The 26,768-nt window shown below is 48.5% G+C and overlaps 1 long non-coding RNA gene across 1 annotated transcript; it reads left to right on the top strand.

The window, feature by feature from the left end:
• The first annotated feature begins 5,577 nt into the window (after positions 1 to 5,577).
• LOC141582428 (uncharacterized) lies at positions 5,578 to 21,493 on the top strand. The gene is made up of 3 exons (XR_012515265.1): positions 5,578 to 5,672; positions 17,239 to 17,396; positions 21,249 to 21,493. It is a non-coding gene; the product is annotated as an uncharacterized LOC141582428 (long non-coding RNA).
• Positions 21,494 to 26,768: the final 5,275 nt, after the last annotated feature.

Below are 26,768 nucleotides of genomic sequence, written 5' to 3'. Positions count from 1 at the left end.
GTTAGATACTTGCTAAGTAGATGAACTGTGAAAAGCACTTTGTGAGAGAGTCACTTTAAATTCTCACAAAGGGCTAGATTACACCATGGATTTGGCACCATTAGCCAGAGAGCATCCTGTTTCTAGGTGACTGAGCCCAGCAAGCCGGGACACAGCTTCTCTTAACTTTAGCCAGAGTGGATTCAGTAATGCCAACATTTTCCAACTTTTGGAAAAATCAGCCAAAAGTTGCAGTATTATTCTTGCTCGATTAAACTTCAAGATGACAGCAGATGCTAGAGCCAGGCAGGATTCAGGCTGCCTGCCACAGGGACATACCATGTCTCAAACTGACTCAAACTTGAGGACACTGGACATTCCCCCATCCTCTTTTTGACAGGACTTTTATTTAATCACTGTATACTTTTTTTTTTTTTGTTTTTGAGACAGAGTCTCACTCTGTCACCCAGGCTGGAGCGCAGTGGCGCAACCTCTGCTCACTGCAAACTCTCCCCATCAAGTTCAAGCGATTCTCTTTCCTCAGCCTTCCAAGTTGCTGGGAATGCAGGCATGTACCACCACGCCCAACTAATTTTTGTATTTTTAGTAGAGATGGGGTTTTGCCATGTTGGCCAGGCTGGTCTCAAACTCCTGACTTCAGGTGATCCACTGCCTCGGCCTCCCAAAGTGCTGGGATTACAGGCATGAGCCACTGCCCCCAGCTAGGTTTTATTTAAAACCACAATACAGATCAATGAGACAGAAAATTAACAATCATATCCAGGACTTGAACTCAGATCTGGAACAAGTAAACTTAATTAACATTTATAGAACTCTCCACTTTAAATACATAAAATATACACTCTTATCAGTACCACATCACACCTACTTACAGGTTTAAATGAAATATTGGTTGGCTCCTTGTTAGTTATTTTCTTCCCTCATTTTTTTCATGTCTCATTATTAAGCACAATTACAGGCATACCCATTTTTAGACTGCATTCTAGCCCAGGCAATTAAGCAACACCCCTGTTCTCTCTCCCTCTTCCTCTTTCTCTTTCTTCCTCTCCTTTATTCTTTTTTTTCTTTCTTTCTTTCTAAAAAAAAAAAAAAAGAATTTGTAAACATCTCCTTGTAAGTTACCCCTATCCTTAGTCAGTGAGGGTGACTCAAGTGAGGCAAATTGTGTGATGGAAAAGCTGGGGCAAAAAACAACAACAACAACAACAGCAACAAACCATAATATATTGATGGTTTTCAAAGTGCACGTGTCCTCTGATCTTCTAATGGGGACAGTTTGGGAATTGGACATAGTGTTTGAAGTGACATCACAAGCGATTCCAGAGAGGCCCCATCCCACTCTCATCCCGGGTCCCTTTACTGCTTAGGCAATTATAGAAATACTCAGTGCTCCAGTCATTTGAAACTGTGCCTTTGAAGTCTCAGTAAATTCAGAAAAGTCTTGATGGGGGAAGAGGGGCAGCTGCTCTACTTAGGTTGGCAGAAGATTTAATGTGGACCAAGTATTCTGTTATTAAAAGTTTGAAACTCACTGTAATATGCTACACAAATGTTATGAGGCTCTACATAATATGTCCATGTTCTATATTGTATACAGCATTGTAAATGTAAACTGTATGTCAGGATCTCCCCATTCTCCCCTTTGAGCTTTTCCGAATACTTTGCTCACAGAATGTGGGATTTGCTGATGGTCTCATGAGGAAGCAAGAAGAGAAGCTCTTATTGCACAGTGAGTTGCCTAAAGATTGCCATTAGCCATGCCGCTTCTTCTAATTTCTTCTCACTGAGCAGCCCTGGGCATCACAGCCCGTGACCTTGGTATCTCCTCTCTCCTTCTCTCTGTAGAACAATTACACTCTGCCTCAGGGTGGCACAGTACCAGGCTCCTTGTTGCTCAGTTCTGTGCTTAACAAAGCACCATCTTCTCAAAAGGACATCCAAATCTCTGCTTTCTGGGAGGCCTCCTCCATCCCAGGCAAGTGGCTCCTGAGGGAATTCCTTCAAACATGGTTTTCTAAAGACAGGTCTTGGCAATGCAATCCCCACCATCATTAGGAACGAATGTTTCCAGATGTCATGGGCTGAAATGTATCTCCCTCAAATTGAGCCCAGGAGTTCAAGATCAGCCTGGGCAACATAGGAGACCTCATCTCTATTTAAATAATTTAAAAATTAGCCAAGCATAGTGGCAGGCACCTGTAGTCCCAGCTGCTTCAAAAGCTGAAGTGGGAGGATCATTTGAGCCTGGGAGGTGGAGGCCGCAGTGAGTCGTGATTAGTCACTGCACTCCAGCCTGGATGACAGAGTGAGACCTTGTCACAGAAAAGAAAAATCAATTATATTTGTCATATTAGATTAGGGCCCACCCATATGACCCCATATTCTTAAAAAATAGAATCTATCTATATATTTTTTTTCAGCTTCTAGAGGCTGCCTACATTCCTTGGCGTGTGGCCTCTTCCATGTTCAAGACCCAACCCCTCGTGTCTCAGAATGGGACTGTATTTGGAGACAGGGCCTTTATCAAGGTGATTAAGGTAAAATGGGGTCATATGGGTGGGCCCTAATCTAATAGGACCAATGTAATTGATTTTTTTTTTTTTTTGAGACAGAATCTCATTCCATCATTCAGGCTGGAGTGCAGTGATTATAATCACGATTCACTGCAGCCTCCACCTCCCAGGCTCAAGTGATCTTCCCACTTCAGCCTTTGGAGTAGCTGGGACTACAGGTGCGTGTCACCACACTCGGCTAATTTTTAAATTTTTTATAGAAATGAGGTCCCCTAAGTTGCCCAGGCTGGTCTTGAACTCCTGGCTCAAGCAATTCTCCCACCTTGGCCTCTCAACGTGTTGGGATTATAGGCGTGAGCCACCGCACCCAGCCATGAGTGATATCTTTATAAGAAGAGGAGATTTGGACACCAACCCACGCAGAGGGTGCCCTTCCACACAGAAGAAGACAGCCAGAAGAAGACAGCCATCTATCTACAAGCCAAAGCAAAGCCTCAGGAGAAACCAGCAGTGCTGACACTTTGACAATACATTTCTGTCATTTAAGCCACCCAGTCTATGGTGCTTTGTTGCATGCATGCACCCTGCAAAGCACCTGGGCAAACCAATATGCCATGTCTCTGGCACTCTGCTAGGTCTTGGTGACGCTTTCTGACATACAGAATGTGTCTGGTGATACACAGAAGAATAGAAATCACACTTAGAATCCAAGTCCTTCCCGGTCTGGCCCATTCTGGGCCTTTCCAAATTCACATGTCACTCCCCACCCACTGGCCACCGTTCCACGGGAAGCACACCCAGCTTCTTCCTACTTCTGGCCCACACTTGCTGAGCCCTCTGCCTGGCTCTGTTTTCTTCCTGCCTTGTTCTTGCTTGTGATTGAGGTTTTGTAGGAACAACAGCTCTGCAGAGAGGACCTCTTGAGCACCCATTTCCCCTTACTCATTTTCTGTCGCAGTCGCTGCCTGTGTTCATGGCATGTAACTCATCTTTCCTTGCTCGTTTGTTCATTTACCCGACTATTGCATCTATCCCCACTAGATGTGTGAGTTTCGTGAGAGCAGAAGTCACGTCAGTTGGATGTTTTCTGTTGCTGCTGTAACAAATTAATACAAATTAGTGAGGGAACTAAAACAGTACAGATATATTATCTTAGAGTTCTGTAGGTCAAAATTGCTACAGAGGTCTAAGCTGCATGCCTTTCTAGAAGCTGTAGGGAAGAATCTATGTTTTTCTTTTTTCAGCTTCTAGAGGCTGCCTACATTCCTTGGCTTGTGGCTTCTTGCTCCATCTTCCAAGCCATTGCATCTCTCTCTGACCATAGCCAGGAGAGTTTCTTTGCCTTCATCTCCATGTGATTACATGTGACCCACTTGCATAATCCAGAATAATCTCCCCATTCCAAGGTCCTTAACCTTAATCGCATCTGACAATCCCTTTTGCCATGTAAGGTCACATATTCACAATTTCAGGGATTAAGACATGGACATCTTTGGGGTGCATTATTCTGACCACCATATTTGGGTTTTTTATCCCTTTATTTGTCTAGTGTGTAGAACAGATGAGGAAATTAGTAGGTGTTCATTGAATTTGCTGGGTAAGTGAAAGCTACCATTTATTGTACAGATACGAGATACGAGGTGCTCTATGTGTGTTTTCTCATTTGCTTTTTGCCATAACCCTTGGAGACAGAGTTTATCCCCATTTTACAAATGGGGAAACTAAGGCTCAGAGAGGTGACATGACTTACCCATCCAGAGCCATCTAGCTAGTAAGTAGCAGAGCTGGGATTTGAACTTTCACCTTTCTGCATCCAAAACCCAATGTCTGTATGCCCCTCTTTTGCAACTCAAGGAGGATGTCTCAAGCCTGGGTGTGTTGTACCCACATGTATCTTACTTACATCTGCCCACCTTGCCACGTCAGCACTGCCTGTTTCAAAAGCAGATTAAAGATTGCTTAAGGCCAGCCGGGCGTGGCTAACTCCTATAATCCTAGCACTTTGGGATGCCAAGGTGGGTGGATCACTTGAGGTCAGGGGTCTGAGACCAGCCTGGCCAACATGGCGAAAACCTGTCTTTACTAAAAATACAAAAATTAGTCAGGCGTGGTGGTGTATGCCTGCAATCCCAGCTACTCGGGAGGCTGAGACAGGAGAATTGCTTGAACCCAGGAGGCAGAGGTTGCAGTGAGCCGAGATTGCGCCATTGCACTCCAGCCTGGGCGACAAGAGCAAAATTCCATCTCAATGGAAAAAAAAAAAAAAAAAAAAAAGATTGCTTAAGGCCTATCTGCCTCTCTTTCAAACGGAAAACTCCTCAGCCTCTTTAAATAAATTCAGTCCTGCCAACCAGAGATGAGAGTTGATTAGATGAGATTGGGGAAGAAGCTTGCTTCTCAGTGAGTGGTCCAGAAGCCCGCAGCATGGGCATCCCATGGGAGTGGTCAGAAATGCTGACACCCAGGGCCCTGAACTGCTGAGTCAGGCTCTTCTAATGATCCTTGAGTGGTCTACACATGCAGCATGGCTTGGAGAAGTCCTGGTGTGAGGTACCCACACAGATCCAGACACTCACTGACCATGACAGGAGGTGGCACCTATCATTTTTATGATAAGAAGGAACCTCAAAGTCTACTGTGACGTAAGTGGTCTCAAAGGCCCTTCGAAGTCACCATTTTATCTAAATCAAAAATAGAGAGGAAAAAAGTAAGAAATGGCCAGCTTAGAAAGACTCAAATTCTTTTGGGCAAGGAAGAAAGAAAAGAAAAATACATTGTTTCCTGGGCCGTCTGTGTGAAGAAATAACAAAACCACCCTTGAAATATCAGCAGGAAAGAACACTGGAGAGCTTTACTTGATAGAATTATTGGAAACGCCTCTTCCTGGTTCAGAGGGAAAAAATTCCAAATAGATTTGTAATATTTTTTTTTTCCCCTAGCATGCTTGCAACTCCCAGTAAAGCCAACAACCAGTTTTCAAAACCTTTTGATTCTACTCATCCCATGGTTAATAATTTCCAGTTTACCCGGCAGGCTACGTAACATCCCCTTTCCTGGGGAAGAATTTCTGTGCCCTGGCTGGCAGCGCACTGGTCCCCTTAGCAGCTGACCTCCTCCTCCAGCCCTGCGGCTGCCTCCTCTCCAACAGGGACCCTCCTGGTGGGTATCCAGAACAGTGACTTAGTGTTTCGCACAGGGGAGAGGGAAAAAGAGAGGGCTGTCTCCCAGAAGGGTGAGCCTCTTCTTTAATCATCTGGTGCTGAGAAGAATTTTCTCCCTGTTTCCTGGGAAATAGATGATAAAGGAGATTTTGTCTGCTACTGTTTATGTATACCTAGGCCGAACAAGTCGCCAAACTCTACCCTCCCCTGCCCGCTCCGGAGCTGGTACTTTGAAAACAGGACAATAATGAAAGCCAAGAGCAGGCAGCCTGATAGGGGCCTGGCGCCCCATCTCCTGCTTCCTCCTGCCTGCTGATGCAGCCAGTGTTATGCCAGCTGCAGCCACCAGGGAGAGCTTTGCTTTTCCCCTCTTGATGGCCCCTAGAAACGTTTCTATTAGGGGATGGCAGAAGGGGACTTTGAGGAAGGTGGGACTCTCCCTGCAGCGGATAGCACTGGCCCCATCCCTCCCCCGTGCAAACCTTTGGCTAGCAGCCTTAGTACCACCAAACCTTGCTGAGGTAGGGAGCGCTGTGAAGGGCTTGGTGAGTTTCTGACAATCCTCTCCACAGTTTATCTGAATGAGCCTAAAGCCTGCAAAACAAACCGGCAAACCCCAGGGTGTTCCTGAGAGTATAGCCGCACTTCCTGTTTACAGGCTCAGGGTGAGAAGCCCCTGGGACCCATCCTACGTGTGAACGTTTCTTTCTGCTTCCTCTGCAATCCCTGATGTGGGAGGGCAAAGCGTTTCCCTCTTTGCTGCCTGGAAAAATAATATGCAGGCCGGGAACATGAGCTTGCCTGTGAATGCTGCTCAGAACAACATACTGGCAATTGGGGCTTTGTGACTAAGGCTGACTTGAACTCAAGTCTTCTGGTCTCTCTGGGAGCATCTTAGACCCTGTGAGACAACCTACTTTGGGACTCAAGGGCAGTAGGGAGTGGGGAATGGGGAAGGCGCCTGTAAAGGCATAAATAGCTAGGCTCTGCCACCACATCCATCCTCACACCACCCTCGCCCCACCCCAACCCATCCCACCCCACTCCTCACCCCCACCCTCACCCCCCTCCTCTTGCTGTGTGTCCCTTGCTTCCCGTGTTTTCTTGTCCTGGATCAAAGTGAAGCAGCTGGGAATTCCAAGCAAAGAGCTTCCTACCTTCAGCAGCCGTGGTGACCCCAGAAGTGGGTTCCAAGAATACCTGAATGACCTAGAACACATTCTCTCCAGGCAGGAGGGATGGTGGCCAAGCTATCTGGGTGTTAGGACCCTCTAGTTTGTTGCAGGGATGTCACAGAGCCTTGCTGTGTGTCCAGGAACTGAAAATGTGTCCAGGGACCAGCAGTACTGTCCTCACCTGGGAGCTGGTTAGAAACGTGGTCTCAGACCCTGTCCCAGACCCACTGCATGTGAATCTGCAGTTTAGCAGATGCCTCAGGTGACTCCTGCTCACATTAAAGTCGGAGAAGTGCTGCTCTAGAGGACCCGTCCCTCTGTCCTCATTACGAGGACGCCTGCGCTGACTTTGGACAGCTTGTGCTTTTTAAAATCTCACGGGCATAATGACTCTTGTGTCTGATCTTGTTTCTCTCTTAGCTAAGAAAAGCAGGTTTAATTTGAAGTAAGTGTCGGCTTCTTTGGTCTCTGATATGTGGCATATCAGAGGCTGAGCATATATTAAGCGCTCAATAAATGAGAGCCTGCTACCATATGGGGCCTTCCAACCAATTTATATGTACAACACATAGGGCATTTAGTGAAGGCAAATGTAGCCACAAGCCATTAGAAGACCATTACATTTACCTATGTATTTATTTAGTTTTATTTGCTTGTTAATGTTTGTTAAACCCCGCTGTGCTGGATTAACAGAAAAAAATGTAAGACTGCCAGGCGAAGGCCCGAACTGGGGCATGTCACGTTTCAGAGACCAAGTAAGTACGTGCTTAAGTGAAGGATTTCACAGATAAATTCGATGTGTCTGACACCTGAAAAGTCAAATACCAGAGGGGCCAGGCAGGTGACAAAGATGAGTGAAGTGCCCTGGGTGAGCCAGTGAGGCCTGGACAGCCAATGACCTGGCAGAAGGGGCATCAGCTACTCCACCCAGCCCATCCTTGTCATTTGGGGACCAGGCCCGGGGTTGCTGGATCCCAATATTTTCAAGAGAAGCCTGAATTTGAATTTTTATGAAATCATCCAACATTGAAATATTAGCAATTAATTAAAACATTTTAAAAAAAACCCATAAGGCTGGGTGCTGTGGCTCATGCCTTAATCCCAGTACTTTGGGAGGCTGAGGCAGGTGGATCACTTGAGGTCAAGAGTTGGAGATCAGCATGCCAACACGGTGAAACCCTGTCTCTACTAAAAATGCAAAAATCAGTGGCTCACACCTGTGGTCCCAACTACTCGGGAGGCTGAGGCAGGAGATCGCTTGAACCCAGGAGGTGGAGGTTGTAATGAGCCAAGATTGCACTCCCCACTACACTCCAGCTTGGGCAATAGCCTAAGCCTCCATCTCAAAAAAGAAAATAAAAGAAAAGAAAATCCTCTCCTATGCCCCAGAAGCTTTACGCTGAGACCAGGGATAAAACCGCCAACAAGACAGTCCCTGCCATCAAAGAGTATGGACGCTGGAAAACCAGAGAGAGAAACCCGGAAAGTGGGAATTTCTATCAGGGAGGCCTCTGCCTGTGCAAAGACCCTGAAGTGCAAACAGCACATGGTGGGTGGGAGCTGCAGCCAGGTCAGTGCTGGGGAGCTGAGCCACGACTGAAGGAGGGGTGGAAGGAAAGACGGAAAAGGGAGGAAGGGGCAAGTGATAGTGGCATGTACTGTACATGCAATTAAGGAGTTTGAACGAGGACCTGCAGGCCTGGAAGGGTCAGGAATATGGGGATGACGTGGCTGGAACTCAGTGTTCCTGAATTCACACCAGTTATTGAGAGGGAGATGGATTTAATGAGTGGGGAGTTGGAAAAATACCAGAAGTCCGGAGGGCAGGCAGGTGGGACTTGGGCAGTGGCCTAGGAACAAGGCCGTCAAGGGCTGAACTGGGACATTGTGCGGGAATGGGAGGTGGGTGTGCATTTGAGGGCTCTGCAGGAGTTAAAATCAGCAGGATGTTGGGCCGGGCACGGTGGCTCATGCCTGTAATCCCAGCACTTTGGGAGGCCAATGTGGGCGGATCATGAGGTCAGGAGTTTGAGACCATCCTGGCCAACATGGTGAAACCTTGTCTCTACTAAAAATACAAAAATTAGCCAGGTGTGGTGGCAGGCACCTGTAATCCCAGTTACTTGGGAGGCTGAGGCAGGAGAATAGTTTGAACCCAGGAGGTAGAGGTTGCAGTGAGCTGAGATTGTGCCACTGCACTATAGCCTAGCAACAGAGCTAGACTCCATCTCAAAGCAAACAAACAAACAAACAAACAAAACCCAGAAAAACCCAGCAGGATGTTACCTACTTGATGAGGACCACTGGGGAGGGAGGCAGAGCCAGATTTTCTGGCCTGGGTGCCTGATGGACAGGGATTGCTGTAGTTGGGGCGTCTGGGGGAGGGAGATGGTGTGCTTGGTTCTGGGCAGACTGGACTTGGGGCTTCTTGAGCCCTCTCTGGAAATGAGATTCAGACAGCAGAGTACTGGGGTCCTACTGCATGCAGGGGCCAGGGTCAAGCTGAAAACAAGGACCTTCTGAAACATATTTCTTTTTAGTAATTTGCTCTGGCTTTGTAGCTTCTCCACCCTGTTCTCTTCTCCCTGTGAGTTCTTTGTTTTTGTGAGTTGTCATATTACAGTCCACGGATTTTTGGGCCAGCCTGTAAATGGGGATAATAGTAGTTTCCTCCTCGCAGAGTGCTAGTGAGATTAAATGAGATAATACATGAAAAGTACTTAGCATGGTGTCTGGCTGTAGGAGGCCCCCATGATCATAATACCACATGTAATGTTAATGTCATCATCATTAGCTGTGATTATTATTGGGCTTACGAACATGAGTTATCATTATTGTTGTAACTATGCGCTGATGTGACCTACGAGGCTTACCACACGTGGTAACATGTGGCCCTTAGTTGTGGCCTCTTTCCCTGCCAACCTTAGGCCTGTCCATGGAAGGCAGTGGATAGCAGTGGTTATGAGCATGGCCTGTGAAGTCACAGCCTGCCTAGATTCAAATGCCAGTTCCAGTTCTTACTACAAAAATGACCTCGACCAAGTCACTTCACGCTTCTGAGCCTTAGGTAGGTTTCCCATCTGAGGAAGGGGCAGGAGTACTTGACTTAGAGTTGCTGTGCAGACAAAATGAGATCAATTGTCAAAGTACTCAGTGCACTTCCTGGCATGTAGTAGGTGCTCCTCGACCATGCACTCCCATTTTCCAGGACAGCATCACCAACCCATCAGGCTGGCTCGCACTCTCAAATCTACTGGCCCTAGCAATAGGATGCAGTTCAAGTTCACTAAAATGACTTACGAGCTGCTTGCAATGGGCTCAGTGTTGACCCTGCCCCCGCCAGCACTGGAAAAAAAGATATGCCCACATCTGGATCTCAGGAACTCATGGATGTGACTTTATTTGGAAAGGGGTCTTTGCAAATGGAATTAAGTTAAGGATCTTGACATGAGATCATCCTGGATTATCCATGAGGTCCCTAAATCCAATGACAAGTGTCTTTATAAGAGACACAGAGAGGAGAAGCCGGACAGGAGGAGAAGAGATAATGACTGGAGACAGGGATCGAAGAGATGCAGCCACAAGCCAAGGGATGCCAAAGAACACCGGAAGCTGGAGGAAGAAGGAAGGATTTTTCCCTGGAGCCTGCAAAGGGAGCGCAGCCCCGCCCACACTTTGACTCTGGACGTCTGGTCTCCAGAATGCTTCTGTAATCAATGGTTGAAGGTACCCAGTTTGGGTAGTTTGTCACAGCAGTCACAGCAGCCACCGCAAACAAATCCAGTGCCTTCCACCCTTTTCATCCCGAAACCACAGGACAGCTGGGTGGAGTAGGCAGGCAGCCCCGGCCATCCTCATTTTATAGAGCAGGGACACCGAGACTCAGAGAGGCAGAAGGAGCTATTTGAGCCACATAGCCAGGAGCTTCACCAGTGGCAAGGCTGGAACCTGGCTCTCCTGAGTCCTCCTCCATGCACTGTCCTTTCTGGAACATTCTGCCAGCCACCCTGCACCAGGCACTGGTGGCCTGTAAGCTACGGTTGTCTCTGTAACCAGGACAGGTTTGCAGGGTCCCAAAGCAGCTTCTCCCAAGACCAGGCAAATGGCTAGGCTCTTCTGAGAACATGGGAAGGAGCAGCTGTCACAGGGGATCAGCCCCGCCTGACTTCATCAGCATCCAGTTACACTACATGGCTCAAAGAGATGTCCTGTTCAATAATGGGGAACCAAGCAGGGGCAGTCATGTCTGCTAGCAAAAGGTGCTATTTTGAATAACACCTTATATTGGGATAGATATTTGCAATGCAGATACACCTGGCAGTCTTACATTTTTTTCTATTAATACAACAAAGTGGGGTTTAACAAACATCAGCACAAGAAAATAAAAATAAATAAATATATAGGTAGACGTAATGGTCTTGTAACGGTTTGTGGCTGAATTTGCCTTCATTTAATGTCCTATTTGTTGTAAACATAAATTGGCTGGAAGGCCCCATATGGTAGCAGGCTCTCATTTATTGAGCGCTTAGTATATGCCTGGCCTCATGCTTTCACCTGCTGTCTCTCTGAATCTCCATATTATTCCCATTGTTTTTTGGAACAAATTAAAACACCAAGACTTGAGTGTGTTGAATGACTTGTAGGGGCCACATTGATAAGGAATAGAGCCAGGATTCAACCTGGGCTGGGCTGGTCTGATCCCAAGCTTGTCCTTTGGATCTAAGCCATCAGTTCTCAAGCCTGGCTCCATACTGAAAGCCCCTGGGGAGCCTAACATAACCCTCCACCCCTGCCACCCCTAGGGGGTCTGAAGTAGCTGGCCAGGGGTGTGGCCCCTGTATTGGGTTTTCCAAACCTCCCCAGGTGACTCAAATGTGCAGCCAGGGTGAAAAGCCCCTGCTTTAACCCCATTCCACATATTGGTGTACTGTTTCCTAGCTCAGAAAGCCAGGGAGCTTGTGTTAAGAGCCAACGTTTTCCTCCTGATTTCACCTTTACTATTCCACCTGGGTAGAGGGAAGGGAAATATACCTGTGATCCCTTAAGAATGATTTTTAAAAGATGGGATTGATGGAGTGGGAACTGTGACCTGGACTCTCTGCTAATTCGGCTCCCTGCATGGTTTTGAACTTCATCCTCACAACATTTCCTCATTTACAGAGGAGGAAACTGAGGCCCAGAGAGGTGGAGTCAACTGAGGCCCAGAGAGGTGGAGTCATTTGCACCACTTGCAGAGTTGGTGGACAGCAGGATTCAGACTCAGGGTCTCATCTTCCCTCCGGCAACGGTAACCTGTCAGCCCGCTGTGTGCTCACTAACACACACATCTGCCTGTGCATGTTTCATTCCTGTGTATTGAGGTTGTGACATGGGCCTCAGAGGAGTCAGGGATGTTAGTGTGTGAAAGGTCAGGGCTGGGAGTCTCCACACCCCAGGGGCCCAGGGCAGAGTGCCCTCAGCTGGGCTGAGAAGGGGCAGGAGCTGGACAGGGCCACTGTCCATCCCTAAGACCGGGCTCCTATCTCAGCAGGGCTGCCTCGGCCATCCCTCTGGGCTTATGCAGGTTTGGCTGTGTCCAGGTGGCCGGATGTGTGTGGGGGTTGGGGGGAGGGTGTGGAAGAACAGAGCATCCCCAAACCCCTTTGCCACCACTTGGAGGCCCTTCCTGCCTTTAGTTTTAGACCTTTGTATTCAATGTGAAGGTTGTTGTTTACGACAGGATAACAGTCATCTAAAATGTAAAAAGTAAGGATATTATCATTTGTTGAGAGTTCGCTACATGTAGGTAGCAAGAATGAGCAAGTAGTAAGAGTCAACATGTTCTTTCCATTCCCATAACATGCCAGAGAGGATTATGCCCATTGTACTGATGAGGAAAACTGAGGCTCACAACTCATATTACTTTCTTAAGATAATCGCACACCTAGGAAATGGCAGGGTTGTGATTTTTAACTGTGCTACTAACTATTTGCCAACTCTGCTGCCAAAGAGTGAACTGCTTTTTAATCTGGCCTTGCCTCTTCAGCCAATCTCCTTCCTGCCTATGCTTCCCAGCAGTGGAGAAATAATAGGTGTAGCCTGTGCTTTGGGTAAACCAAGGGCTTGCAAAAGTATGCTTGCTGGTCTCACACCCTGAACCATAGTTTAGCATTTAAAGTTGGAAACAATCTCTGCGGTCATCTAAATGTAATCTTTTGGCTGGCAGTTAGGGAAACTAAAGCTCAGGAAGGAAAAGTCCTGGACTGGGACTTGAACCCATGTCTCTAGACTTTGTATCCAGTTCCTCATCCACTAGAAGCCTTCTAGATTCATTCATTCATTTATTCAATTATTCACTCATTCATTTGTTGAGTCCCTTGAGCAGCATTTCAGTGAGTTTGCCTACATCATTTCACTTGATTCTCAAAAACTGAAAACTGGTGAGATCAGTTACATTGTAGCTGGTGAGATAGGGATGCAGATAAGGAGACTGAGGTTCAGAGAGCTGAAGTGAGTGGCCCAAGATCCCAGCAGGCAAATAGCAGAGGTAGAATTTGAAGGCAGGTCTCTGGGGAGACGGGAGGTTAGCTGGGGAGTCGAAGGAGGCACCCAGTTGGAGCTGGGTTGTCAGGGCAGCCTTGGCCTTTGATGGGCTTTGCCTCCATTCTGGGGGTAAGGGGTTAAGTCACAGGGCTAGAGTTGCAGGCAGGGGTGGAGCTGGGCTGGTGGGTGAAGGGAGGCCATGGAAACAGGTATCCCTGATGTGGGACCATGAGAGGGTCACGGGATGTCCTCCAGCCAAGAATCTGAGGAGACCACACTGAGCACTGCCATCTATAGAACCATACCAGGAGCCTCGTGGCAGGGCTCAGCCCCTCCCAGGAGTGTCACCAGGTCTGCATTCATTGGGTGGGACTAGGGAGGGGCTCAGAGAGGAGGACAGGTGCAGTGACCTGGTGTTCACATCCAGTCACTCCTACCTGTTCTAAAGAGTTGATGAATTCACAGCATGGAAGGGTTTATGGCTTATCTGGATTATTGGGGCCAGCATTTCCCAAAGTGGGCAGTAGATGGGTGATTACTTGGGGTCTGCAAGGACCAGGCGGTGGTGCCCATGCCTGGTTCTAATAACGTGTTGACCAGTGAGGACTGCGGTCCCTCTTCGTTTTTCCTTCAAGCCTTGTGATCAACCAGGGAGAAGGTCTCACCTTGGTGCTGATGTTTCTTTAACGCCTCCGCTAAGACTCGCCAGCCTCCTCCCACCCTTCCCTCCAGGTTTGTTCAGGAAGGAACAGCATGTAACTAAAGCATGTAACCTTGCTTGTTCACTTTTCATTTTATTTCTACTGTTACCTTCTGTCAATGGCAATTGGTCCCGGCTCGTTAACAACAGTAACGTTATAAAGACTTCCTTTAAGTTAGTGATTTAAGTTTCAGGAAGTTGCTGTTTGAGAGACAAATATTAAGTCATGAATGCTGTGGGCTTCCTAGGCTGTGGCAATCTTGTGGAATAGAAGGAAAGTCTGTGCAGGTGGGAGGCATTGAGCTTGCCGACCCTCCACTCTGCAAATGGAGTGTAGAGACAGGGCGGGGTTTGCCCAGAAACATTCAGGAAGCCAGTCCTCCAGGCTGCCAGTGGGCACCTTCCCCGCTACCTTTCTATTCCTGAGGACCTGCAATGCCTCCCGCTGTACCCTCTGTTGTTTACACACCTGGAAATGCGTCCCTTTTATCCCAGCCTCCTCAGACATTGCTGCAAGTTCTGATATTGCCTCAAATTTGAGAAGCCCTCACTCCTTGGGCAGATGGCCCACTGGCATGTGAGCAAGAAGGTAAACACCCCCAGTTTCCATTCCTCACAGCAGGCACCCATCTGCCCTCTCAGAAGACTCCCACTGCCTGGCCAGGCTGCTATAGAAACTCAACTTAGTGTCCAGAACTCACCTGTAGTATCACTTCCTCTAGCACCGTTTCCTGGGGCCCCAAGGTGGAGGCACCCTCGCTTTGCTCTCAGCCCCCATGCGGCTCCCCCATGCGGCTCCCACAGCGCTTCCTACGGGATAGCGTGAGTTGACTATCTGGTTACAGATCCATTGCCCCATTTTATTACGTACTGCTTGAGGCAAGGACAAGGTCTTCCTTAATTTGGCATTCCCAGGGCCTGGGGCCTGGCCCATGGAAGGTCCATGGTGAAGGCTTTTGAACAAGAGTAAGAGTTGTAACAACTGCCATTCAGTGAACACTCCTTGCACCAGACACTGTGGGATGAAATTTATTTATATTATTGTATTGAATCCTCACAATAGCCTCAATCATTAAGATCAAACACTGTCCCCATTTTTATGACTGAGGACACTGAGATCAGAGATGTTCAGTATCTTGCTCAAGGACACATAGTAAAAGAACTGAGGCTTGAACCAAAACAGCTCTGGAACCAGTGTTCTCAGGAAGCTACGGGAGGTGCATGGGGTGGCCACACACACACGCGCACACACACACGTGCATGCACAAACACACACACGCACATGCACATACACACGTGCTGAGACTGGAGTGACGAATGCACAGGTGTCTTCCCTGCCTCTCCTCCCGCTCCGTTTGCTGTAGCTCCCATGGCCTCCATACCTTCCAGGCCCCTGGCTGTGGCTGCCTGTGGGTGCTGCCACCTCAGCCTGCAGGCTGGCCTGGCGGCCCACCGGGAGCCCATTAGTCAAGTCATCCTAGGCAGGATTATGCCTCCACTGCAGTGATAACCAGGCCCAGCTGCTGGGCTCGTGTGCAAATTCGTGCTGATTTGATTAGCTCGTTTAGTCATCGCTGCTGTTGAGAGCGGGCCATGGCCACCAAATGACATTCTGCTGCCTGCGACTCTGTAATCGCTTTTGGAAGGGATATTATGTTAATATCTCACACCAGAGCCCCCGATGATGCAGGACGATGGGCGGCCAGGCCCGGGCCATATGGCACATCCAAGGCCCTCCCTTGTAATCCTGGGTAATTGAAATCCTCTGCCTTATTCAAACTTGGAAAGCTTCCCATCTGATGGGTAGCAGAGGGCCCTTTGGCAATTTACTTGACAGTCTTTTTGGGTACTTTCTTTGGAGTATCATGGCCGTATGAGTGGGAATTTATGCCAGAGAAACTTGACCCTTTTCAGAAACAAAAATCTCTGGCATCTGATGGTTTAAGAAGAAAACAATAACCACAACAACAATAATAGTAATTTCTAGTTAGCAAGCAATTCTAATGTTCCAGGCACCGAGATCAGACCTTCCTTAAGCTGAGGTGCTTTAGGGCAGTCTGCTGGTCAAGTATTACTCCCATTTAAAGGATGAGAAAGCTGAGGCCCAGAGACCAACCAGCTTGCCTGAGGCCACTGGTGAAAAGTGGAGATACCGGGACTTCTCCCTTGTTTGTCTAACCACAAGCCTTGCTATAGTCAGACTCAGCCTGCGGTGTTTTTTGAGAATATCAACAACCCCGCAGACAGCTACCATTTAATGCACTGCTTGGCAAGTTTGAGCAAGAGTCAGAAATCCCTGGTGGTCTCATTAAAGCATAAATTGCTGGGTCCCACCCCCAGAGTTACTGATTCAGCAGGTCTGAGGTGGGACCCAGAAATTTGCATTTCTAACAAGTTCCCAAGAGATGCTGGTGCTGCTGGTCCCAAGATCACACTTTGAAGACCACTAGCCTAGCCGATCCTTACTGTAAGCTCAGTACTGCCCAAATATGAGAGGTAGGTATTTTCACTTTCATTTTTTCTAGTGAGTTAAGGGAAACTTGGACAGGTGAATTTGCTTTCCTAGTGCCTTTTAGCTAGGACATAGAACACGAAAGGAGGTGACTGTGTCCACAGCGGGAAAGTCGCAAAACCGGAACTCAGCCCAGGTTTCCTGATCTACCATCCAAAGATGTGGCCTCGGGGAAGTGGTGGTACATTTTAATTTTGCCTCCGCCAGAAAACTGGAAGGTGTGTTGGTGCTCGCTCCTAACAGGTTGCCTCGTGGCCCTGGGAGGTTGCTCCCATTCTCCTGCAAGACTTGGTGTGGCTGGCACGGCTTGGGCTATGGTGGGCTCCTGTTGTGTGGACATGCAGGGCAGACCAGCCTGCCCTTCCTGAGGGCTGGCTCAGGTCTCGCTGTGAAGCTGCCCTGTGCTTGCAGGGAAGGACACCAAGCTGGGATAGAACCATGGGCAGGTGAAGAGCTGGGAGGCTCGGGCTGAGTGCACGGGCTTTGCTCAGTCCCATTGCCCAGGATGTGGCATGCTCTGCAGGAAGGTGACTGCTAATCAGAGGTCCCCATTCCTTACCTAATGGTCAAGGTCTGCCCAGGATGGCCAGACAGATAATCATTGTTCAACCTCCCTTTTTCCCCCTGCACACCTTGCCCTCCACATCCCAATCAGGTGAAAGAAAAAGAAACTCAGGAATTCGCTGAGCCTCACCCGAGACTGGGAGCAGACCCATGCCCTGGAGTCTGAAAGACGTAGTACTCCCTTCACTGCCGTTTCACAGATGCATAGACTGAATCTCCAAGAGGCTCCTGCCAAAAGTCACCCAGCTGGCAAGTGGGACAGAACAAGGATTTGGAGTGACACAGGCTAAATCCAGGCCTCTGTCCACTCCTCCAACGGTCTCTCTCCTCCCTGTCCCTTTCTTTAAGATGCTAAGGGGCATTTGTCAGACTCCAGGAGGAGAAATATTGTTTTCAGTAACTCCCAAGCCTATTTGTCAGTTGAAACTCTTTTCTTCCTTCCTTTTTTCATTTTTTAAGTGCGGAGTACCTTTTGAGAATCAAATACTAGGGACTCAAGGATTCCTGGCTTGTCCCCTTGTCTCTAAAGCCCCATCCTCCCAGCTCAGGCAGCTGGGTGCCTATGATGTGCTCATGGCTGGAAGCTCCAGAGGGGGCAGGAGGGAGCCTGGCTACTCTTTATTAAAAGTGTGATGGCCCCAGGGCCTGGTGCTTGATACAAACACACACACACACACACACACACGCACGCACACCTATGCGCGTGTACATACGTATGTATATTTGTTTGTTGGTAGCAAATGTTTCTTATAGCTCACAGTAGCCACAAGGGCCATCCTCAGCCAGCCAGTCTTGCTTGCTGACCTGGAGAAATAAATGTCCCTTCTGCCAGGTGGCTTGGGGCACAAGGGTATAGGTGAAAACAGAGGCCTCAGCGGCCTCAGATCCGAGTCCCACTCTGCCCTCTCAGAGCTGCCAGACCTCGGGTGAGTGAGTCTCTTTCCTCTCTGGACCACAGGTGTTCTTGTGGGCCCACTCCCAGGCTTTCGTGCCAATTGAGGAGGCAGGCAAGCCTCTGGGACAGTGAACCATCCATCCCATAGAGGTGAGCTGCTGTTAACGCTGCATCCTTCAGCGTAAGAATTTGAATTAAATAGGGAGAGAAGTTACGCCACCTCAGGGAACCATCTAAGTCTGTGCTGTCCGAAGCAGTAGCCGGTTGCAACATGTGGATATTTACTTTCAACAGATTAAATTAAGTTAAATTAAGCACAGTTCCTTTTGCATAGTAGCCACATCACAGGTGTTCAATAGCCACGTGTGGAGAGTGGCTACTGTGTTGGACAACACAGATGGGACATGTCCACTGTGGCAGAGAGCCCAATGGGACTGCACTGGGTTGGTTGTGCCACGCGCATTGTGTTCATGTCCCAACACTGCTAATGACACATGGCCTACTGGAAGTCTCCTTGGATTTGTTTTTGGGAGAAACGGGAACATGCATCTGAAATCTTCTACTACATGATTTTATGAGCTCCCACACTGATGGTTGATTGATTTTTGAGACGGGCTTGCTCTGTCACCAAGGCTAGAGTGCTGTGGTGTGATCATGCTCACTGAACTCCTGGCCTCAAGCCATCCTCCAAACTCAGCCTCCCAAAGTGCTGGGATTGCAGGCGTGAGCCACTGTGTCTGGTCATGCCTAGTTTTTTTTTTTTTTAGAAAAACAAATATCCAAAATACTTGGAGAGGTAGTTGAAATCGGTTAGGTGTTCTCTCACCCATCTTATTCTATGATTTGCTCTATAACCCTTTCTTAGCATCTAGACATAGCCTGAACCTCAGCTCGGCCCTGGTCAGGGTAACTGTCCCACAGCATCGGTGATGTCCAGACAAATGAGGCGTTTACTCTACTTCTGGGCTGGCACCGCTAGCTTCCCCAGTACATCACCACCACAGGTTCCTCGCTCTCCTGAAGGACTGTCCTGCCACAGGGGACTCCCTGCCATTGTCTCATAGATGCTATCAAGGCAGAGAGTGACCAGCCCATTGACCAGTTGACACTCTGCCCATGAATCTAAGTCTCCCAGAGAACGCCGCTAGTGTCCACTAGAGCCCCCTGCGTGACCCTGCTAGCAGTGATGGCTACTGCATTTGTGTGTCTAGTTAGAGTTCCAATTCTGCCCCTGCAACTTATTAGCTGTGTGACATGAGCATGTGACGTAAACGTATTGAGCTTCCGTTACCCTTCTGGACAGTGGCGATTCTCTTATCTTGCTCACTGTGTGGCAGTGAGTTCACATGAGATGAAACGGTGCTGCCAGGCTTTTCTAGCCTGGATCCCTTTTGGTAAACACAAAAATCTCTGCCTTCCTTGTAGAAGACTCTGCCCCTCTATGCTGCCCCACTGGTGAGTATTTCATGCACATTCACCAGCCAAGAACACTTTGTCCAGCGTTCTCACAATTTGTATTATGAAATGAAAGGGTTTTTTTTCCCCCAAAAAAGTATAAAATTATGCTATGATGCTGACTCTGCTGTTCCGAACTACACCTTTTACCTCCCCTCGCCTTCCCTATCTTAGTTCTGGTACACCCCTGGAAGGTCACTCCCCATGAGCTGCAGGTGACAGGCACTCACTAAATAATGGGTCCCCGCACCCTGCAGACGAAAGAAGATGTGCAGGCAGACCCTGCAGCCACTGCCAGGCGAAGGGCAATTAGAGTCCAGTTTCAAGTAGCCCCGATGCAGACCCCCTTGTGTTGATACGCTCCTTAATATCGTCTCATAGTTCTCTTCACTTTTTCAAAAAATAGACTTTATTTTTTAGAGCGGTTTTAGGTTTGCAGAAAATACAGAAAGTTTCGGTATATCTCCTCCGCCCACTCTCCCAGTTTCCTGCCCCATTGCCAACCTCTTGCATAGGTGGGATACATTTGTTACAATGGGTGAACCCATCCATATTCCTACACTGTTATTCACTGCAGTTCATCATTTACGTTAGGGTTCCTCCTCTGTGTTAGACAGTTCTGTGGGTTTCGGCAAATGCGTTGTATCCATACCCATCATTACGGTACCATACAGAATAGTTCTACTGCCCGAAAATTGCCCTGTGCTCCGCCTACTCATCACCCTCTTCCCTCCTCTTCCTACCCCGGGCCCCGTTTTCTCCACTTTTTCTCCAATGCATTTACTGCAGTTGTGAAGATCGAATTGTGGAGTTACTTGATTAACATCAGCCTCCCCCACGAGACTGCAAGCGGCTTCACAAGGGCAGCCGCTATACTGGGCTTTGCCACACTGTGTTTCCTGGGCTTTCTCACAGTACGTGGCGTATGTTAGTGTAAACACTTAGTTGAACGAATGAATGAATGAGAAGTGAAGTAGAGGGAATGAAGGAGGCTGAAGGAAGGAGGTGTCAGGATGAGAAAAGGAAGCCCCACCCAATCAACATTGCCCATCCCAGGAGCCTCCCTTTGAGGACAACGAAATGGCGAAGGAGAACTGTTCTGGAGCCAAGTGGCTGATGATCCACGTTGGGGTTATCCTGGCTGTGGGTGAGGCCCCTCTGTGCCCCATCAGAGTGGCAAGGACAGGAGCAGGGAATTGATGTCACCAGAGCCAGGCCCTGAAGTGGCTCCACAAGGGCTCAATCCGTCACTGTCTTAACCATCGTGACTTTCGGAGTCACCTCCAGGTTTTTTGGCCCAGTAAATGATTAAGCAGTTAAATAAAGACAGGCTCATTAAGGAAACATGCTTCCCTGCGTATCTGCCCCAGTTACTCCTAAATTTAATCTGCCCATGAGCCAATTTCCAGGACAAACGCGCACTGGCTTTTTTTCTTCCTTTTTGTTTTTAATCTCCAGAGCCTTGACCTTGAAGGTATTCATTGGCCAAGGCTTATCCTGATTCCCCTCTCCCCCATACCGTCTCCTCTGAGACCCAACGGAGGGGTTCCTTCCCCACACCCAGACAATCCCGTGGGGCCGCTGGAGAGGGGGCAGGGCATTCGTGGGGCCCATTTGCCAGCAGGCAGGCCCGGGCCCATGAAAGCGCCCTTTCTTCTCTGTCACACGGCTGCTCCCAGCCACGGGGGGCTCTGGGGCATAATCGGATTGAGTTTCCTTGGCCAACAGGTTGGCTTTGTTCTCTTGTTGAGATTTTCATCCACTTGGCTCCCCAAGTTGCTGCTCGACCGCTCTCTGACCTGGATTCACTGAGGACACATCAGGCCGTTGCCACGCGGTGGCCAGAGCCCAGGACTGGGGGAGTGTGGGTGGGTCTGAGGAGAAGACGTGCATCCAGGGGCCAGGCCAGCCCCTGCAGGATTTTCTGATATCGAATCGCCTGTCCTGTGCCCGAGCCCTATTGCCCTTGGAGGATGAGGACATGCACCTCCCCTGGTCTTCCCCAGCATGGCCTGAGTGAGTGTCTCCCTGGCTGCAGTGTTGGCAATCAGCAGGTCAAGAGGGACCCTCATGCCCTGCTCCCATGATGCTGCTGCTCCTTCTAGCAGTCCCAGCTTAACACTCACACTCCTTACGCTGGTCCCAGGGCCCTCCATGGGTTAGGGTGTAGGAGGAGGTTGTGTTGGTTAAAAACACCAGGTGGAAATCACTTTTCTCTGAATGCTGAAGTCGTGCTATTAAAGAGAGAATTCCTTTTAGTCTAGTTGGATCCTGGGTGAAGACTCAGGCCTTGTTTAAGAAGGAAGAGCTGCCCATGTGTGCCATCATGCATTTCCAGGGAGGAAGCTGGAAGTCCAAGATCAAGGGGCTGGCAGGTGTGGCTCCTGGTGAGGGCTCTCTTCATGACCAGGGTTCCTTCAGCTTCTTCCAGTCCTGGGCACAGATGGGCCCTGTGGGACTGTTGCTTTGCTCACAATCACTCATGCCCCCACCACTGCCTCTGGGATTGTGTCCGTAAGGTCCCCTTCCTGGGGGTAGATGAAGCTTCTGTTGCGATAGGCTGGGACTCGTGGCACTCCCCACGCCAGTCACAGAGCCCAGCTTCCCCAGGCCACTAGCATTGTTCCTGGAACAGTGCCCAGGTCAGCCTCGACTGCTAATAAAATCCCATGGACTGAGTGGCTTCAGGAGCAGGGATTTATTTCTCACCGTTCTGGAAGCCCAAGATCAGGGTGCGCAGATGTGACTCCTGGTGAGGGCTCTCTTCGTGCTTGCAGACAGCTGCCTTCTTGCTGTAACCTCACATGGTGGAGAGAAAACTCTGGTGTCTCTTCCTTTTCTTATAAGGGCACTAATACCATTATGGATCCTCCCCACCCTTATGACTTCATTGACACCTAAATACCTTTCAGAGGCCCCACTTCTTAATACTGTCACATTGAGGGTTAGGGCTTCCACATACCAATTTAGAGGCACGCAAAAACATTCAGTCCATAAAAAATGGGCAAGTGGCCCCGGCTGGGCTAAGCTAATCAGCGCCCTTTCCTGGGCCTGTCAGGATCCTTCTCTGGCTTTTGGTTGGTTGGTTTGTTTTGTAAAATAGAAATAGGCGTATCTGTGAGAAGTTCAGGTGACAGTTGCAGGCAGTCACCTACCTGCCCAGAGGAGGAGGCCCTTTTGCAGTGGGAAAGAATGAAGATAGCACATAGAGAGACATGGAGGAGGAAGATGGAGAGGTTTCTCATAGCTGTCGGCCTCCCTGTACTCAGTGAGCCCTGAGGTCTGCTTCTAACCTGTCTTCTTTCTATTTATTTTTGTCAGCTAATAAGTCCCTCTTTCCACATGTATTCATTCAAATTCTGTTTCTTTTCCTTGCAAGTAAAAGAATGCTGACAACTTCAGGATTGAGCAGGGAGCTAGTCCTTTTCCCCTCCTGAGCAATGGTGTGGCAGAGTAGTAAGAGCAGAGCAGGCTGGCTGCCCAGATTTGATGTAGCATGTATTGCTCTGGGCAAAACTCTCAACTTCCTGCGCCTCAGTTTCTTATCTGTAAATGGGGTTAATAATAGTGCCTTCCTCGTGCAGTCGGATGGGGATGAAGTGATTTCTATATGTAAGGTGCTTTGCACACTGCCTGGTATGTGGTCAGCTCAGCATCTGTGAGCTGATTGCCAGCTCCCTTGGGTCTGTGGCCTGTGAACAGAGCCTTCCTTGGCCCAAGTGCTAAAGGAAATGGAACGAACCCTGAGTGAGAGAGCAATACTCTCTTGTGACCTAGTTAGCAGCCAGCCGGCACATTTCTGGGTATTGCTCACTGATGAGGGGTCACTGGGTGCCTGCTGAGTTCTGGGAAATTCCTGGGAAATAGCTGGCCTGGGCCTGTCTGCCCTGGACTGCCCCTCCCAGATTGCCCAGCATGGCAGCACTAAGGCTGTTTTGGGGGCAGCTAGACCCTGCTTGGGAGAATAGGGAAGTGGAGAGAACGCTGGGCCTGCAACCCAGCAGTTGTACACCATGGTTTCCTAGAGGATCTTACGCACGTGCGTCCTGGAGGCCCGCACGAGAACAGCACCATGGAAACGATCAGCAACTGACACCACCCAAAGGCCTGCCAACAGGAGAGTGGATACCCCAGCAGGGGTGCCTGCGTGCAACAAAGCACACCTGGTACTGGTGAGAGTGAATAGATGACAGCCACGTGCAGCTACACCGATAAGGCTGAGACTCATAATACCAAATTTAGAATTGCAAGTAGCAGAAGGATCAAAGATACATTTTTAATAAAGCTAAAACACAAGCAAATTAAGCACTGTATTGTTTGGGGCCCATTCACATTTGGTAAAGGTGTAAAGCAAAGCAAGGCAACGAGACAAAAATGAAATTCTAGAGTGATCAGGTGGTCAGGTCTTGGGGGATGGGGTGGAGTCGGGGAAGGGCATCAGAGTGGACCTCACCTCAGCTGTGACTGCTTGGTCAAGTTCTAATTCTGACATGGAGCGGTGGGTTCACAGCTGCTTGATTGCTTATCATGCTTTATCACAATATAAACTGCATATACTTATTAAAGTAGTTCATGATAAGGGTTTTTAGAAAAAGAACATGGGGCTTATCTTTCCCGTCAGATACAGGCATTTTTGTTTCTACTTTCCATTTCTTTTTTTTAATGAGCAAGGATCATTTTGTCTCTAAAAATATAAATTAAAAAAATAATAATAAGACTGGTCATGGTGGCTCACGCCTGTAATCCCAGCACTTCGGGAGGCCAAGGTGGGTGGATCAGTTGAGGTCAGGAGTTCGAGACCAGCCTGGCCAACATGGTGAAACCCCGTCTCTACCAAAAATATATATTAAAAAAAAAAATAGCTGGGCATGGTGGCATGCACCTGTAGTCCCAGCTATTCGGGAGGCTGAGGCAGAAGAATTGCTTGAACCCGGGAGGCAAAGATTGCAGTGAGGGGAGATTGTGCCACTGAATTTTAGCCTGGGTGACAGAGTGAGACTCCATCTCAAAAATATATTAATTAATTAAAATTTTTTTTAAAGCACTGGATTTGCATTTGGAAGCACAGAATTTGGGGTTGCCCTTCACACAATCACTGTCATTGCCGGGACCCCTGCAGCCATCTCCTCCCTGTCTCCATCCTCACGCACTCCACTTCAGCCTCTGTTTGCCCCTCCCCAGCAGAGTTATCTTTGTAACCATAAATGGCATTAGCTCATTTTACTGCATCCTGAAACCTCTTCTCTTCAACCACGTCTCTCCTTGTCCCTCTTCGCCCTTTGTAGCCAGACGTAGAGTTCACTGAACCAAAAACTTGCCTTCTTCTGTGTCTTTGCTCAAGCTATACCTGAGAGAAGAAGTCAAGTCTGAGCACTGGTGTCTGGCTCTCAGTGCTCAGCACCCCAAACAGGATTTAGGCTCTATCACCCACCATGAATTCTACATGGAATGACTTTTCTTTCCCTAACTAATTCTTCCGGGCTCATCTCAGGCAACACGTCTTCCAAGAAGCCTTCCCAGGAAGTCTTCCACCCTTTATTCTCATAGCCCCTCTGCTAACCCCTATTAAAATACCCTAAAATTTCCACAGTGCTTTGAAATTTTCTGTCTATGTGCCTCCTCCACTAGACTACCTACTCCCCAAAAGCAAGAAGTAGGTCTTATTTTGTTTGTTTCAGTAGCAACTGTGCCAGCCCTGGCATGGTGACACTCGAATGGTAATGCCATGAGGGGAGGGTTTTGCCTGTTTTGCTCATCTACATATTCTAAGTGCCTAGAATACTGCCTGGCATGTGGTAGCTGTGCTGTAAATGGTTATTAAATGAATGAATAAATGAAAGGATGGATGTTATCCTGTACTGAGTAAAGTTCTATTACTCAGAAACTGTGTGAGCTTCAGTGAGACACTTAACCTCTCTGAGCCTCCCTTTCTCCCTCTGTCAATGGGGATAGTAATGGTACTATTCTTGGAGAATTATCATGAGATTTGGCAGAAAGATTCATGTGACAGAGCCTAGAAAATGGCAGGCACACAGACCACGCTGCTTGCATATGGATTCAAGCCTGACCCCAGTGGCCTCAAGCAAATCCCCAGTGGCTCTGAGGTTGTCCATCTGAACTCACAGTCCCCTCTCAGCCTCCCTGGGTGGTCCATGAGAAAAAGGGGGTCGCAGGTCTGTGCTCCTCCTCCTTAGCCAAGAGCCACTGACCCCTAGGGTCACCTCTGATCGCTGGGTCAGTGGATCTATTGTGCAGGGCCTGTTGATGGCTGGGCAGCCTCACAGAGTCCCCAGTGCCCAGCTGCTCAGCGCAGCCAGGTCATGGTCCTCATTCCTTGAATGGCTCTTTCTTTAAATAAAGGCGAACTCTTCTTCAGCAGCCACAGGTAGCTCCTAACTCGGCCAGCTGTCTGGGCCCTCTCTCGGGTCCCTTTGGATCCTAACATGCTAGAGAGGGGACAGCATGGATGGAGAGGGGGTCACACAGACCTAGCTCCAGCGCTGCCTTTCCCAACTTCTGGCTGGGTGAACTGGGCAAGTGACTTCACCGCTCAGAGCCTCAGTCTCCATATCTTTTTTTTTTTTTTTTGAGACAAAGTCTTGCTCTGTTACCCAGGCTGAAGCGCAGTGGCGTGATCCTGGCTCACTACAACCTCCACCTCCTGGGTTCAAGCGATTCTCCTGCCTCAGCCTCCCAAGTAGTTGGGATTACAGGTGCGTGCCACCAGGCCTGGCTAATTTTGGTATTTTTAGTGGAGACAGAGTTTTACTGTGTTGGCCAGGCTGATCTCAAACTCCTGACCGCATGTGATCCGCCCACCTTATTCTCCCGGAGTGCTGGGATTACAGGCGTGAGCCACTGTGCCCGGCCCAGTTTCCGCATCTTTGAAATGGGGAAACAAAACGTATCTAGGGAGGATGTTATGAGGAGCAGAGATAATGCATGTAATTCTTTTAATTAATCGGCATTCACCGAAGAGTTATGCGATTATTAAATACATAATGAAATATAAAAATATAAGGTGCACTGGTTGTATAATTCTGTGGTCTGATGATGGTAATGACTGCACTGCAGTGGACTACCTTATGTGGGACCGACTGTCAAGAAGTCCTGTGCATGTGTGTGCATCTGTGTATTGTATTTACATATATGGTATATAAATAGACACTTTGTATTATTTAAGAAAACGATATCCCAGGAAAAATGCATAGATATTATTAGGCATATTTGTATAAATGAGTGAACAAAGAGACACTTGAGATGCAAGGCCA

This window comes from Saimiri boliviensis, chromosome 20 (assembly GCF_048565385.1).
Source record: "Saimiri boliviensis isolate mSaiBol1 chromosome 20, mSaiBol1.pri, whole genome shotgun sequence".
NCBI classification, from domain to species: domain Eukaryota; kingdom Metazoa; phylum Chordata; class Mammalia; order Primates; family Cebidae; genus Saimiri; species Saimiri boliviensis.
The sequence above is the reverse complement of the archived record's forward strand: the minus strand, read 5'-3'. Positions and strand labels throughout refer to the sequence as shown.